Below are 13,129 nucleotides of genomic sequence, written 5' to 3' on the forward strand. Positions count from 1 at the left end.
GTTTGCCTCCCAGGTGCCAGGGTCCGAGATGTTTCTGATCGCGTCCACGATATCCTGAAGTGGGAAGATGAACAGCCAGAAGTCGTGATACATATTGGTACTAACTACATACTTAGGGAAAGGTAGGAGGCGCTGAAGACAGACTGCAGCGAGAAAGGAAGGAAGTTGAATATCAGGTACTCAAAGGTAATAATCTCGGGATTACTGCCTGTGCCACGCGACAGTGAGAATAAGTTTAAAGGGAGGTGGATAATAAATGCGTGGCTGAGGGATTGGAGCAGCAGGCAGTGATTCAGATTTATGGATCATTGGGACCTCTGTTGGGCAGGTGTGACCTCTACAAAAAGGACGGGCTGCACGTGAATAAGAGGAAGACTATTTTCCTGGCAGGGAGGTTTGCTAAGGCTATTGGGGAGAGTTTCAACTAGAATTGCTGGGGAGTAGGAACCGAATTGAAGAGACGGAGGAAGGGGCGGGTAGCTCACAGATGCAGAAAATTTAGAGACAGAGTGAGACGGAGCATAGGCAGGAGACAGAGAAGGAATTCATTCAGACCGATGGTTTGAGATGTGTCTATTTACCATGAACAAAGCCTGTGAGCTTAGAACGTGGATCAGTACTTGGAGCTGTGATGTTGTGGACATTACAAAGACTTGGATAGCTCAGAGGTCGGAATGGTTACTTAGAGTACCAGACTTTAGATGTTTCAGAAAGGACAGGGAGGGAGGCAAAAGAGGGGGGGGGGACGTGGCATTGCTGATTAGAGATAGTGTCACGGCTAAAGAAATGGAGGAAGTCATAGAACGATTGTCTACTGAATCTCTGTGGTTGGATGTTATAAACATGAAGAGGTCAATAAAACTCCTAGGGATTTTTACAGACCACCCAATAGTAACAGGAACATCGAAGAGCAGGTAGGGAGACAGATTCTGGAAAAGTGTAATAATAACAAGGTTGTTGTGGTGCGAGAATTTAATTTCCCAAATATTGATTGACATCTTCCTAGAGCAAGGGGCTTAGATGGGGTGGAATTTGTTAGGTGTGTTCAGAAAGGTTTCCTGACACAATAGGTAGATAACCCTGCAAGAGGAGAGACTGTACATGATCTGGTATTGGGAAATAAACCTCGTCAGGTGTCAGGTCTCTCAGTGGGAGAGCATTTGGAGATAGCGATCACAATTCTATCTCCTTTACCATAGCATTGGAGACGGAAAGGAACAGACAAGTTAGGAAAGCGTTTAACCCAGGCAACTTGTTCATATTCTATATCTTCACAGTAGGGTCCGGATCAATTTTGAACCGGCCCGAGAATCCCCTTTGGAGCAAGTGTCTATACCAAATTTTGAAACACGGATCTATTCAGAATGTATAAATAGCCTATCTGACATTAACAAATGGGTGATTAATCTTTAATTAACGTTTCAGATGTCTGAAAACGATTTCAACAGGTACGTGTCAAATTTGACCCGGAACATCCTCAAAGTACAAAAATTTGTTGCACCTGTACAAAAGTATAACATTTTTAAATATTTTCATTTTTGTTGAGTTTGGGTCACTTTAGGAAAACTAAATTTCAGCTAAAAAGTGGCTTTTAGATGTTTTTACTGCTATCAAATTTCAAAACAGGTCACATTTGACCGGAATAGCATGTAAAGGTTAATTGGATTAAGGGGAAATATGAGGCTATCAGTTAGGAACTTGGAAGCATAAATTGGGAATAGATGTTCTCAGGAAATGTACAGCAGAAATGTGGTAAATGTTCAGTAGATATTTACGTGGCGTTCTGCGTAGGTAAGTTCGAATGAGACAGGGAGGGGGTGGTAGAGTACAGGAACTGTGGTGTACAAAATCTAGTCAAGAAGACAAGCAAAGCTTACGAAACATTCAAAAATCTAGATAATGATAGAATTCCAGAAAATTATAAGGCTAGCAGAAAGGAGATTAAGACTGAAATTAGGAGAGCCAGAAGGGGCTATGTGAAGGCCTTGGCGAGCAAGATTACAGAAAACTCCAAGGCATTCTACAAACATATGAAGAGCAAGAGGATAAGACGTGAGAGAATAGGACCAATTGATTATGACAGTGGAAACGTGTCATTTGCTGGTAGTGGAGGAGATAGCTGAAGTACTTAATGTAGACTTTGCTTCAGTATTCACTACGGAAAAGGATTTTGGCGATTGTATGGCTGACTTACAGCGGATTGAAAAGCTTGGGCATATCGACATTATGAAACAGAATGTACTGGAGCTTTTGGAAAGCATCAAGTTGCATCAGTCTCCGGGACAGGACGATTTGTACTCACGATGTGGGAGGCGACAGAGCAGATTGCTGAGCCTCTGGAGATGATATTTCCATCATCATTCGGGGCGGGAGAGGTTCCGGAGGATTGCAGGTTTTAGATGTTGTTACCTTTTTCAAGAAAGGGGGTAGAGGCAGGCCAGGAATTTATAGTCTAGTGAGTCTTACTTCAGTGGTTGGTAAATTGATGGAAACGTTCCAGAGAGGCAGGTTGTATGAAGATTTGGAGAGGCATAATATGATTAAGAATAGTTAGCATAACGTTGCCAAAGGCAGGTCTTGTCTTACGTGCCTGACCAAATCATTTGAGGATGTGACTAAACTCGTTGATGAAGGTACAGCAGTTGATGTAGTGTATATAGATTTCAGCAAGGCATTTGATAAGGTACCCTAAGCCAGGTCCATTGAGAAAGTAAGGAGGCATGCGATCTAAGGGGACTTTCTTTGTGACTCCAGAATTGGCTTGCCCACAGAAGGCAAAAACTGGTTGTAGATGGGTCATATTCTGCATGGAGGTCGGTGACACAGGGATCTGTTCTGGGACCCCTTCTCTTCATGATTTTTATAAGTGACCTGGCTGAGGAAGTGGAGGAAATGGTTAGTACATTTGCTGATGACTCAAAGTTTTGGGGTGTTGTGGATAGTGTGGAGGGCTGTCAGTGGTTGCAACGGGACATCAGTAGGATAAAAAACTGATCTGAGAAGTGGCAGATGGAGTTCAACCCAGGTAAGTGTGACGTGATTTATTTTGTTAAATATAGTATTAATGGTAAGACTCTTGGCTGTGTGGAGGTTCAGAGATATCTTGTGGTCCGAGCCCAGAGGACACCTAAAGCTGCTGCGCAGGTTGACTCTGTCGTTAGTAAGGCATACGGTGCGTTGGCTTTCATCAACCGTGTGATGGAGGTTAAGAGCAGAGAGGTAATGTTACAGCTATATAGGACCCTGTTCAGACCCCACTTCGAGTACTATGTTCAGTTATGGTCACCTCAGTACAGGAAGGATGTGAAAACTATGGAAATAGTGCAGGGGAGATTTAGAAGGATGTTCCCTGGATTGGGGAGCATGCCTCATGAGAATAGATACTGTGCTTTAGTTTTTCTATGTTCTACGTCGTAATATGCACTGCGGAGTTTGATAAGAAGCTGCCCTGTCATTTTTAAACCCTTGAGTTTAGTACTTCCTTCCCGCTCCACGGGAAACAGTACGTGCTCTCACCTTGCACAAACCCCTAAGGCCCCCGGGGCCTAAGTTTTCAGACTAGCCTGCCTTGAATAACCCTGCCTAAGAACTTGCTGGTCTTTATCGACTTCAATTGCGTACGTTCCGAGCTATTGCATTTGGTATTAGTATTAACGTATTTGGTGCTGGTAAAGTGAACTCACCCCCCCCCCCCCCGACCCCCATTATCGAATTACATGGAACATTGAGATAAACTACAACAGATGAACAGACACCTTATCCCCCTCCTAACGCGGCCTCATGTCTTTACTGAGAATGATACTTGTCTTATCTGCCGTCACATTTTCACTATTCCTCAAATCGCTGTCTGTCAAAGCGACACCTAAAAGTCGATGTCTTATCTGTTTCTATAACATCCCCAACCGGAGCTTTTTAGAAGCAGGTCTTCTTCGGCCTTAAAATGAACGCGTCGCAAGCCTCCTCACAATTCACTCCCACAGATATTTAAACATGTGCCCCCCAGTTTATGCGATTTCCATCCCGGCCGAATTACAGGAACCTAGCAGGCATTGGGCGAAAATTTTGCAGAACTTGAACCAGGAACTGCTGCTGCAACCCAGACTCTCTACATAGAGTTGTGGCCCATGTCTCTGTGACATTTTGTGCAGTAACGATCTGGATTGAAAAGGGAAGCAGTACCGACGCAGAAAAAGTGATTGCAATTCTGAAATGTAAGAATAATGACGGGCGTGGGGATTTGTCGTTCAAATAGGCACAAACAAGAGAAAATCCGCAACAGTAAGTGCAAGGAGGGAGATCATTGGAGAGCGACGAATGGACAAGGGAATCACTTGTGCAATCCCTCCGGAAAGCAGAAATTTGGGGGGGGGGGAGTGGGTGAAAGGTGTTTGGTGGTGAGTTCAGTTGGAGACGGCGGAAATTTCGAAGGATTATGTGTTGGACACGGAGGCTGGCGGGGTGGTAGGAGAGGACAAGAGGAACCTTTTCTGTGGTATGGTGATGGGAGGATGGGGTAAGAGCTGACGTGTGAAATGGAAGATGTGTGGTTGAAGGGGCAAGGTTGATAGTGGAGGAAGAGAAGCCCCTTTCCTTGAAAAAGGAGGACATCTCCTGTGTTCTAGAATTAAAAACCCCTTCAAGAGAGCAAATGCCGACGAGTCGGAGGAATTGAGAAGAGCAGATGGCTTTGTTACTAGTAAGGTGGGGCGATATTTAATCTAGGTAGCTGTTCAGATGGAAGCACGGAAAGTGCCCCAACCCGAAAATAAAATTCTGCAGTTTCTGGAAATCCAGGTAACACACACAAAATGCTTATAATCATCTGGTCAGGCAACATCTATGGGAAAAAAAGGTAAACAGCTGACATGTCGGTTTGAGACCCTTCATCATGAAAGTGCCTCGCTGATTGATTATGTTATTTACTTCGTAATTTAAGACTTTTATTTTGATTTCCAGATGGTGCAATGTGAAACTCGTCCTATTGGAATGCTGAGATTTTCCCGATTATTGTTGACACTGCTCCAATAATTGAATCTACAGTCCGTCAGATGGTTCAGTGGGATCGCTGTTGAGAATTGAACGGTGCACCAACCACCATATGCAGAAATGGAACACTTTATGGTTATTGCTGTTATCTTACTATATACCCACGTGACAGCAAACCAGTATGCAAGTCAGGGCAGTACGTTATGGGTGCAAGCTCTTGCGCAGGAGACAGGCTTTCCCTTTCCACGCAGCTGATGAATCCAAAGCAATTGCAAAGACCGACACAGTTTGACGCTAACGGCGTCTCAGGAGTTGTTGTTATTCAGCGTTGAACTGAACGTAAGACTGCCTTCGAGACTCCAGCTCTGGTCTTTTCCTCGGGGTTCACTCCCGAATCCTATTCCATGAGTGGGTATAGCCCAAAACAGCGGAGGTTTGAGATCAGAGTTTTCCTTCTCCTAGAGGAGCAGCCAACGGCAGCTGACGACCCCATTGGGCCGTAGGGACAGATTTAAGCTGCCATAACCCGCCTTCGCCCCTTCTCCTTCAGTAGGGACGTTTCTGCAGGGTTTAGTAGCTAAGGCACACGAGATGACCAGGAGCTTGAATTATTTTTGAAAGGCTCTTTGAGGCCCACGCCACTAGGAAATTTTCGTAAAGTTTGTGATGCCAGCATACAAATAAAAATGTAACTAGACTTTACTTAGAAATGAACATACTGCTGACATGGAAGATAAAATATGCACCAGAATAGTAAAGTCTCTGTGGTAAGAAAATGCGGCTGTGTTTCCGTTGTTTGCATTAACGCCTTTCTGAGGTAAAACCGCTGACTTCCTTTACTTATCGGGCTGAACCATGCAGTCAGAAAGCGTTTGATTTATCTGTCATTTTGTCATTCACCCTTCGTTGTTTATTTCCCATTTCCAACTGAATTTATGTTAAGTCATGTCATCTGTGTACAGTAGAAAACTAACAATTCCTGCTCAAAATATTAATATGTTTTCTGTATAAAAATGTAACTGATGCCAACTTCGGTTCAATGTCTTTAAGAGAACCTCACTGATGTTTCAAATATCGAGTAGAAGATTGGGCGGTATCCAAACCTTTGAAGTAACTTTGCTCATCATTTACCTCTGTAACAACATCGTAGATCACTCTTTAACCGCACCTGTCCCTTCCATTGCACACCGCTAATGTAATTCACCTTCACCTTTCTTCAATAACTCCTTCAAATAAATGAATAATACTATCATAAAAAAATAAATACTGGCTGCAATGACACTACAGTTATGAACAGCCCATGTCTTTCAGTTACCCTTCGCCCCTATAGTGCATGGCCACCTACTGCGTCTCCTCATATTGTCTCTGAGCATCCTACATTAGGCTCACAAGGGTTCCATAAATTTTGCGGGTTAGCTTAATATTTGGTTCATATTGGTGAATATCTCTATTAACAAATCTTGATATCCATCTCAATATGTTCAGTGTAGATAGCGATTGCAGTACAAAGTGAGATTTCGGAAAAACGATGTTTACAGCCTGAAATAGGTCAAATCCTGAATATAAATTCAGCATTCATATAACCATATATAACCATATAACAATTACAGCACGGAAACAGGCAATCTCGGCCCTTCTAGTCCGACGCTTACACTCACCTAGTCCCACTGGCCCGCACTCAGCCCATAATCCTCCATTCCATTCCTTTCCTATTCATATACCTATCCAATTTTACTTTAAATGACAATACCGAATCTGCCTCAACCACTTCAACTTTCAGCTTACTTTCCCTTAGTAACCACGAAACGGACCTTACGACTATAAAGCCTACGATGATTTCAGGTCAGAATTAGATCATTCGACCCATAGGGTCTGTTCCATCTAACTGATTTAATATCCTGCTCAGCCCCATTACTTTGCCCTCTCGGCATAACTCTTATCGCTCTGACTAATCAAAATCTTATCAACCTCCGCTTTAAGTATACTAAATGACCTGGCCTCCACAGCCGTCTGTAGCAATGGACTTCAGAGTTTCACTGGCAAAAGATATTCAATCTCACCTTTATTCTGAGTGGCTGCCACTCTAGTCTGCAGCTATGCCCTCAGCTCCTATTATCATTCACTAGAACATAGAACATAGAAAATAGAACCATAGAACCATATAACATTACAGCACAGAAATAGGCCTTATGGCCCTTCTTGGCTGTGCCGAACCATTTTTCTGCCTAGTCCCACTGACCTGCACCTGGACCATATCCCTCCAAACCCCTCTCATCCATATACCTGTCCATGATTTTCTTAAATGTCAAAAGTGAGCCCGCTTGCACTACTTCATATGGCAGCACATTTCACGCTCCCATCACTCTCTGCGTGAAGATGCCCCCCATAATATTCCCTTTAAACTTTTCCCTCTTCACCCTTAACTCATGACCTCTTTTTTTTTCTCCCCTTGCCTCAGTGGAAAAATCCTGCTTGCATTCACTCTATCTATACCCATCATAATTTTATACACCTCTATCAAATCTCCCCTCATTCTTCTATGCTCCAAGGAATAAAGTCCTAACCTATTCAACCTTTCTCTGTAACTCAGTTTCTCAAGTCCCGGTAACGTTCTTGTAAACCTTTTCTGCACTATTTCAACCTTATTAATAGCCTTCCTGTAATTAAATCACCAAAACTGCACACAATACTCCAAATTCGGTCTCCCCAAAGTCTTATACAACCTCACCATTACATTCTAACTCTTATACTCAATACTTTGATTTATAAAGGCCAATGTACCAAAAGCTCTCTTTTCAAACCTTTCTACTTGTGAGGCCACTTTTCGGGAATTATGTACCTGTACTCCCAGATCCCTCTGTTCTACTGCACTCCTCAGTGTCCTACCATTTACCTTGTATGTTTGACCTTGGTTTGACCTTCCGAAGTACAATACGTCACACTTTTCCGCATTAAACTCCATCTGCCATTTTCAGCCCATTCCTCCAACTGGTCCAAATCCCTCTGCAAGCTTTGAAAACCTTCCTCACTGCCCACTACACCTCCAATTTTTGTATCATCAGCAAATTTAGTGATCCAATTTGCCACATTATCATCCTGATCATTGATATAGATGACAAATAGCAAGGCACCCAGCACTGATCACTGTGGCACACCACTAGTCACTGGCCTCCACTCAGAGTAGCAATCCTCCACTATCACTTTCTGGCTTCTTCCGTTGAGCCAATGTCTAATCCAATTTACTACCTCTCCATGTATACCTAGGGACTGAATCTTCCTAACTTAACTCCCATGCGGGACCTTGTCAAAGGCCTTACTGAAGTCCATGTAGACAACATCCACTGCCTTCCCTTCATGCAGTTTCCTGGTAACTTCCTCGAAAAACTCTGATAGATTTGTTAAACATGACCTATCACACACAAAGCCATGCTGACTTTTTCTAATAAGTCCCTGTCTCACCAAATACTTGTAGATCCTATCTCTTAGTATTCTTTCCAATAATTTACCTACTACTGATGTCAAACTTACCAATCTATAGATGCCCGGATTTTTTTTTTTTTGTTAGCCTTTTTTAAACAACTGAACTACATAAGCTATCCTCCAATCCTCCGGCACCTGACCCGTGGATATCGACATTTTAATTATATCTGCCAGGGCCCCTGCAATTTCAACAGTAATCCCCTTCAAGGTCCGGGGGATTACCCTGTCAGGTCATGGGGATTTTTCTACTCTTATATGCCTCAAGACAACAAGCACCTCCTCCTCTTCAATCTGTATAAGTTCCATAACCTCCCTACTTGTTTGCCTTGTTTCCATAGACTCTATTCCAGTTTCTTTAGTACTTACAGATGCAAAAAAAAAAACATTTAATATCTCTCCCATTTCTTTTGGTTCCATACATAGCCAACCACTCTGATTTTCAAGAGGTCCAATTTTATCCCTTACTATCTTTTTGCTCTTAACATACCTGTAGAAGCTCTTAGGATTATCCTTCACCATAACTGCCAAAGCAATCTCATGTCTTCTTTTAGCACTCCTGATTTCTTTCTTAATTATTTTCTTACTCTTTTTATACTCCTCAAACATGTTATTTCCTCCCTGTTGCCTATACATGTTATACAACTCTCTCTCTTCTTCTTTATCAGAGTTCCAATATCCCTGAAGGACCAAGGTTCCTTATTCTTATCCACTTTGCCTTTAATCCTGACAGGAACATACAAACTCTGCACTCTCAAAATTTCTCCTTTAAAGGCCTCCCACTTACCAATCACATCCTTGCCAGAGAACAACCTATCCCAATCTACGGTTTTTAGATCCTTTCTCATTTCTTCAAATTTGTTTTTTTTTTCCCAGTTTAGAACTTCAACCCGAGGACCAGATCTATCTTTATCCATGATCAAGTTGAAACTAATGACGTTATGATCACTAGAACTAAAGTGTTCCCCTACACACACTTCTGTCACCTGCCCTAACTCGTTTCGTAATAGGAGATCTAATATTCTATAGTCTCTAGTCGGTACCTCTATATATTGATTTAGAAAACTTTCCTGAACACATTTCACAAACTCTAACCCATCTAGACCTTTAACAGTATGGGAGTCCCAATCAATGTGTGGGAAATTAAAATCCCCTACAATCACAACTTTCTGTCTCCTGCAGTTGTCTGTTATCTCTCTGCAGATTTGTTCCTCCAATTCTCGCTGACTATTGGGTGGTTTATAATACAAGTCTATTAATGTGATCATACGTTTCCTGTTTCTCAGCTCCACCCATATGGCCTCAGTAGACAATCCCTCTAATCTTTCCTGCCGAAACACTGCTGTAATATTTTCCCTGATTAGCAAAGCCAACCCCCCCCCCCAACCTTCATCCCTCTGCCTCTATCGCGTCCGAACATTGGAACCCTGGAACAATGAGCTGTCAGTCCTGCCCCTGCTGTAGCCAAGTTTCAGTAATGGCTATGATGTCATAGTTTCACTTCTGGAAACATCTTCGCTATCGAGACCATTCGATGGGTTTCAATATGATTCCGCCATGTTTGTCTAAGTTCCGGAGAATTTACAGGCCTACAACCATCAAATGCTCTTCATACTATGCGTTAAACCTTCCATTCACAGTCATTCTCGTGGACCTCCTCTGGGCCTGTCTAATGTCAGCATATTTCATCTCAGATAAAGTGCTCACAACTGCTTGCAATACTTCTTAGCCTTTAGGGAATCTTGCACAAGGACTTCCAAATCCCTTTACAGCTGTTAATTTTGATTTCTCTCCACGTTTTAGAAATAATCTATATCTTTATTCCTTTCAATCGAAGTGTATGATTATATACTTCCTTACGCTATATTCCATCTGCCACTTATTTGTCTATTGGTTCAATCTTTCTAAGTCCTTCTGCAGATGCCCTGCCACCTCATCACTACTTGCTCTTCCATCCGGCTATGTATCGTCTGGAAAACGTGGCCACAAAGCCATTCTGATTCCGTTATTCTGATCGTTGACATAAAACGTGAAAAGAAATGGTCCCAACAACAAATCCTACGGTACACCACTTGTCACCTACAGGTAACCAGAAAAGGCGCCCTTTATACTCATTATCTGCTTCCTGCCAGTCTGTCAGTCTTCGATCCATTCTTGTATGTTTCCTGTAATATCATGGGCTCGTATCTTGTTATTCAGCCTCGTGTGCGGCATCCTGCTAAAGGCGTCTAAAAATCAAAGTAAACAATATCAACTTACTCTCTTTTAACTGTCTTCCCAGTTATTTCTTCAAATAATCCAACAGATTTCTCTGGCAGTATTTCCCTTTAAGGAAACCATGGTGACTTAGGCCGATGTTATCTTGCACCTCCAAATATCCCCGAAAATTGATCCTTAATAATAAGCTCCAAAGTAGAGATAAATTTGCAATATTTCAGTCCTTTGGAACCTTTCCAGATTTAGTGATTCTTCAAATACTATTACTAATGACTTCAAAACCTCTTCGGCTGCTTCTTTCAGAACCCTGCAATGTAGTCCATCTAGTTCACGTGATGTATCTACCTTCAGACATTTCATATTCCCAGGAACAAACTCTTAGTAATAGCAATAACGCTTTCTTCTGCACGTGACGCTCGAATTTCGTGTTTACCACTAGTATTTTCCACAGTGAAGACTGGGACAAAACTTAAATTCTCACGCCTTTTCCCACCCATTACTGATTCTCCAGCGTCCGACAACCACTCTCGTCTTTGTTTTGCTCTTTATATACACACACACACACACACACACACACACACACACACACACACACACACACACACACACACACACACACACACACACACACACACACACACACACACACACACACACACACACAAACACACACACACACACACACATATATATATACATTTAAGATTTTGGGATCTTCCATTATATGTGGTACTGAGAGCCGTAGAATACAATAGTTCTAATAACCTCCTCCTGTTTCAGAATTGTCTGAAAACTCAGCGCAAACGACCATCAGACAGGGAAGCAGAATCTGGCCTTTTGGTCCACCGAAACTACCTACCATTTGATCATGGCTAATGATTTACCCCTCTGAAATTCATTTGCTGGCCTTCTCACCATAATATTTAATACCCTTACTAACCAAACACTATTCATATTGCACGTTAATTGTACTCAGTAACGTCGTTCACAGCCATCTGTGGCAATGAATTCTACAAATTCACCATGACCAGACAAAGAAAGCCATCGTCATCTCTGTTCTAAAGGGATGTCCTTCTATTCCGATGCTTTTCCCTCAGCACCACACACCCCATGAAGGTTTGCAATTTTCGATTTTTCATTGAGTTCCCCCTCATTCTTCAAAGCCGTCGTTCTGGTGTCCAAGCCCGAGTCAAGACCCAGGTTCTGGGTCCTTGTCCAGTCTCTGGCTCGGAGTCCAAGCCCAGGCTCCCAGTTCCCACTTCCATGTCCTGTCTCCGCAATCCTGGTCAAGTCCTCACCCAGGCCCGGATCCTTGTCTCGTCCAGGGCCTGTGTCATGTCTTGAGTCCTTTCTTCCCCAGTTTCCTTGCTTCCTACTCACGCCTAGTCCTGTTCCTGGTAGTTCAGTGTCTGTGTCTTGCAGTTGGGTCCACTCCCAACGCCCTCCCTTATGAAAGTACCAGACGCTGCTCTAAAAATACATCTCTTATGCATTTTGAATTTTCCCTCTCTTTGTATTCAGCACCAACGCGATTGTCCCAAACTATCCGCATGTTGAAATCCCCAGTGAATATTGTAACATAGCACACGTTACTTTCCCTTTTCCATCACCCGTTGTAATTTGTATCGCACATTCTGGCTAATACTTGGAGGAAGGTATATAACTCCCCTCGAGTCTTTTTCCCTTGCAGTTTCTCAACTCTGCCCAGAAGAATTCTGCATCTTCCGATCCAATGTTTCCTCTTTTTAGGGATTTAATTCCAATTTCTCTTTATCAACAGATTGGCACCACTCCCTCCCCCTTCTGCTTGTGCTTTCGGCACCAGGTGGATCCTTGGGTGTTATGCTCCAAGCTATCATAATTTTTCTTCAGTCACGACTCAGTGATGCCCAGATTGTCGTACTAATTACGCAAAAATATAATCTACATTATTCGGAATAATGAGTTGCATTCTCATATAGCACCTTCAATCCAGTATTCATCACAATCTTTGATGTTGCCCCATGTTACGCTGTCGCACTGATTGCAATTTTCGCCAGTCATCTGATTATCTTTCGTCAGTATCATTTCAACTTTGCCATCATTAGCCCTATCATTTGGTTTCCCATCTTCCGGCCAAATTTGTTTAAACGTTCCCGAACAGGACTATCGAACTGGCCTGCAAGGGCATTAGTCCCCCGTAGACTGAATTGCAACTTGTCCTATTTATACAGGTTATACTTTCCCCAGGGTACACCCCAGTGATTCAAAAACCTTCACAATTCTTTAGCTACGCATTCCTTTGCCAAATCATCCTGTTCGTGCTGTCACTGGCACGTAACATAGGTAGTAATCCACTAGGTCCTGCATTTGAGCGGTCTACCTTACTCCCTATGTTCTCCTTCGGAATCTCATCCCATTTCTTACTTACGTCGTTTAGTTCAGTCCCCAGGTTCCTGCCTCCTGGCAC

The sequence above is a fragment of the Hemitrygon akajei genome, chromosome 24 (genome assembly GCF_048418815.1).
Source record: "Hemitrygon akajei chromosome 24, sHemAka1.3, whole genome shotgun sequence".
Taxonomy (NCBI): Eukaryota; Metazoa; Chordata; class Chondrichthyes; order Myliobatiformes; family Dasyatidae; genus Hemitrygon; species Hemitrygon akajei.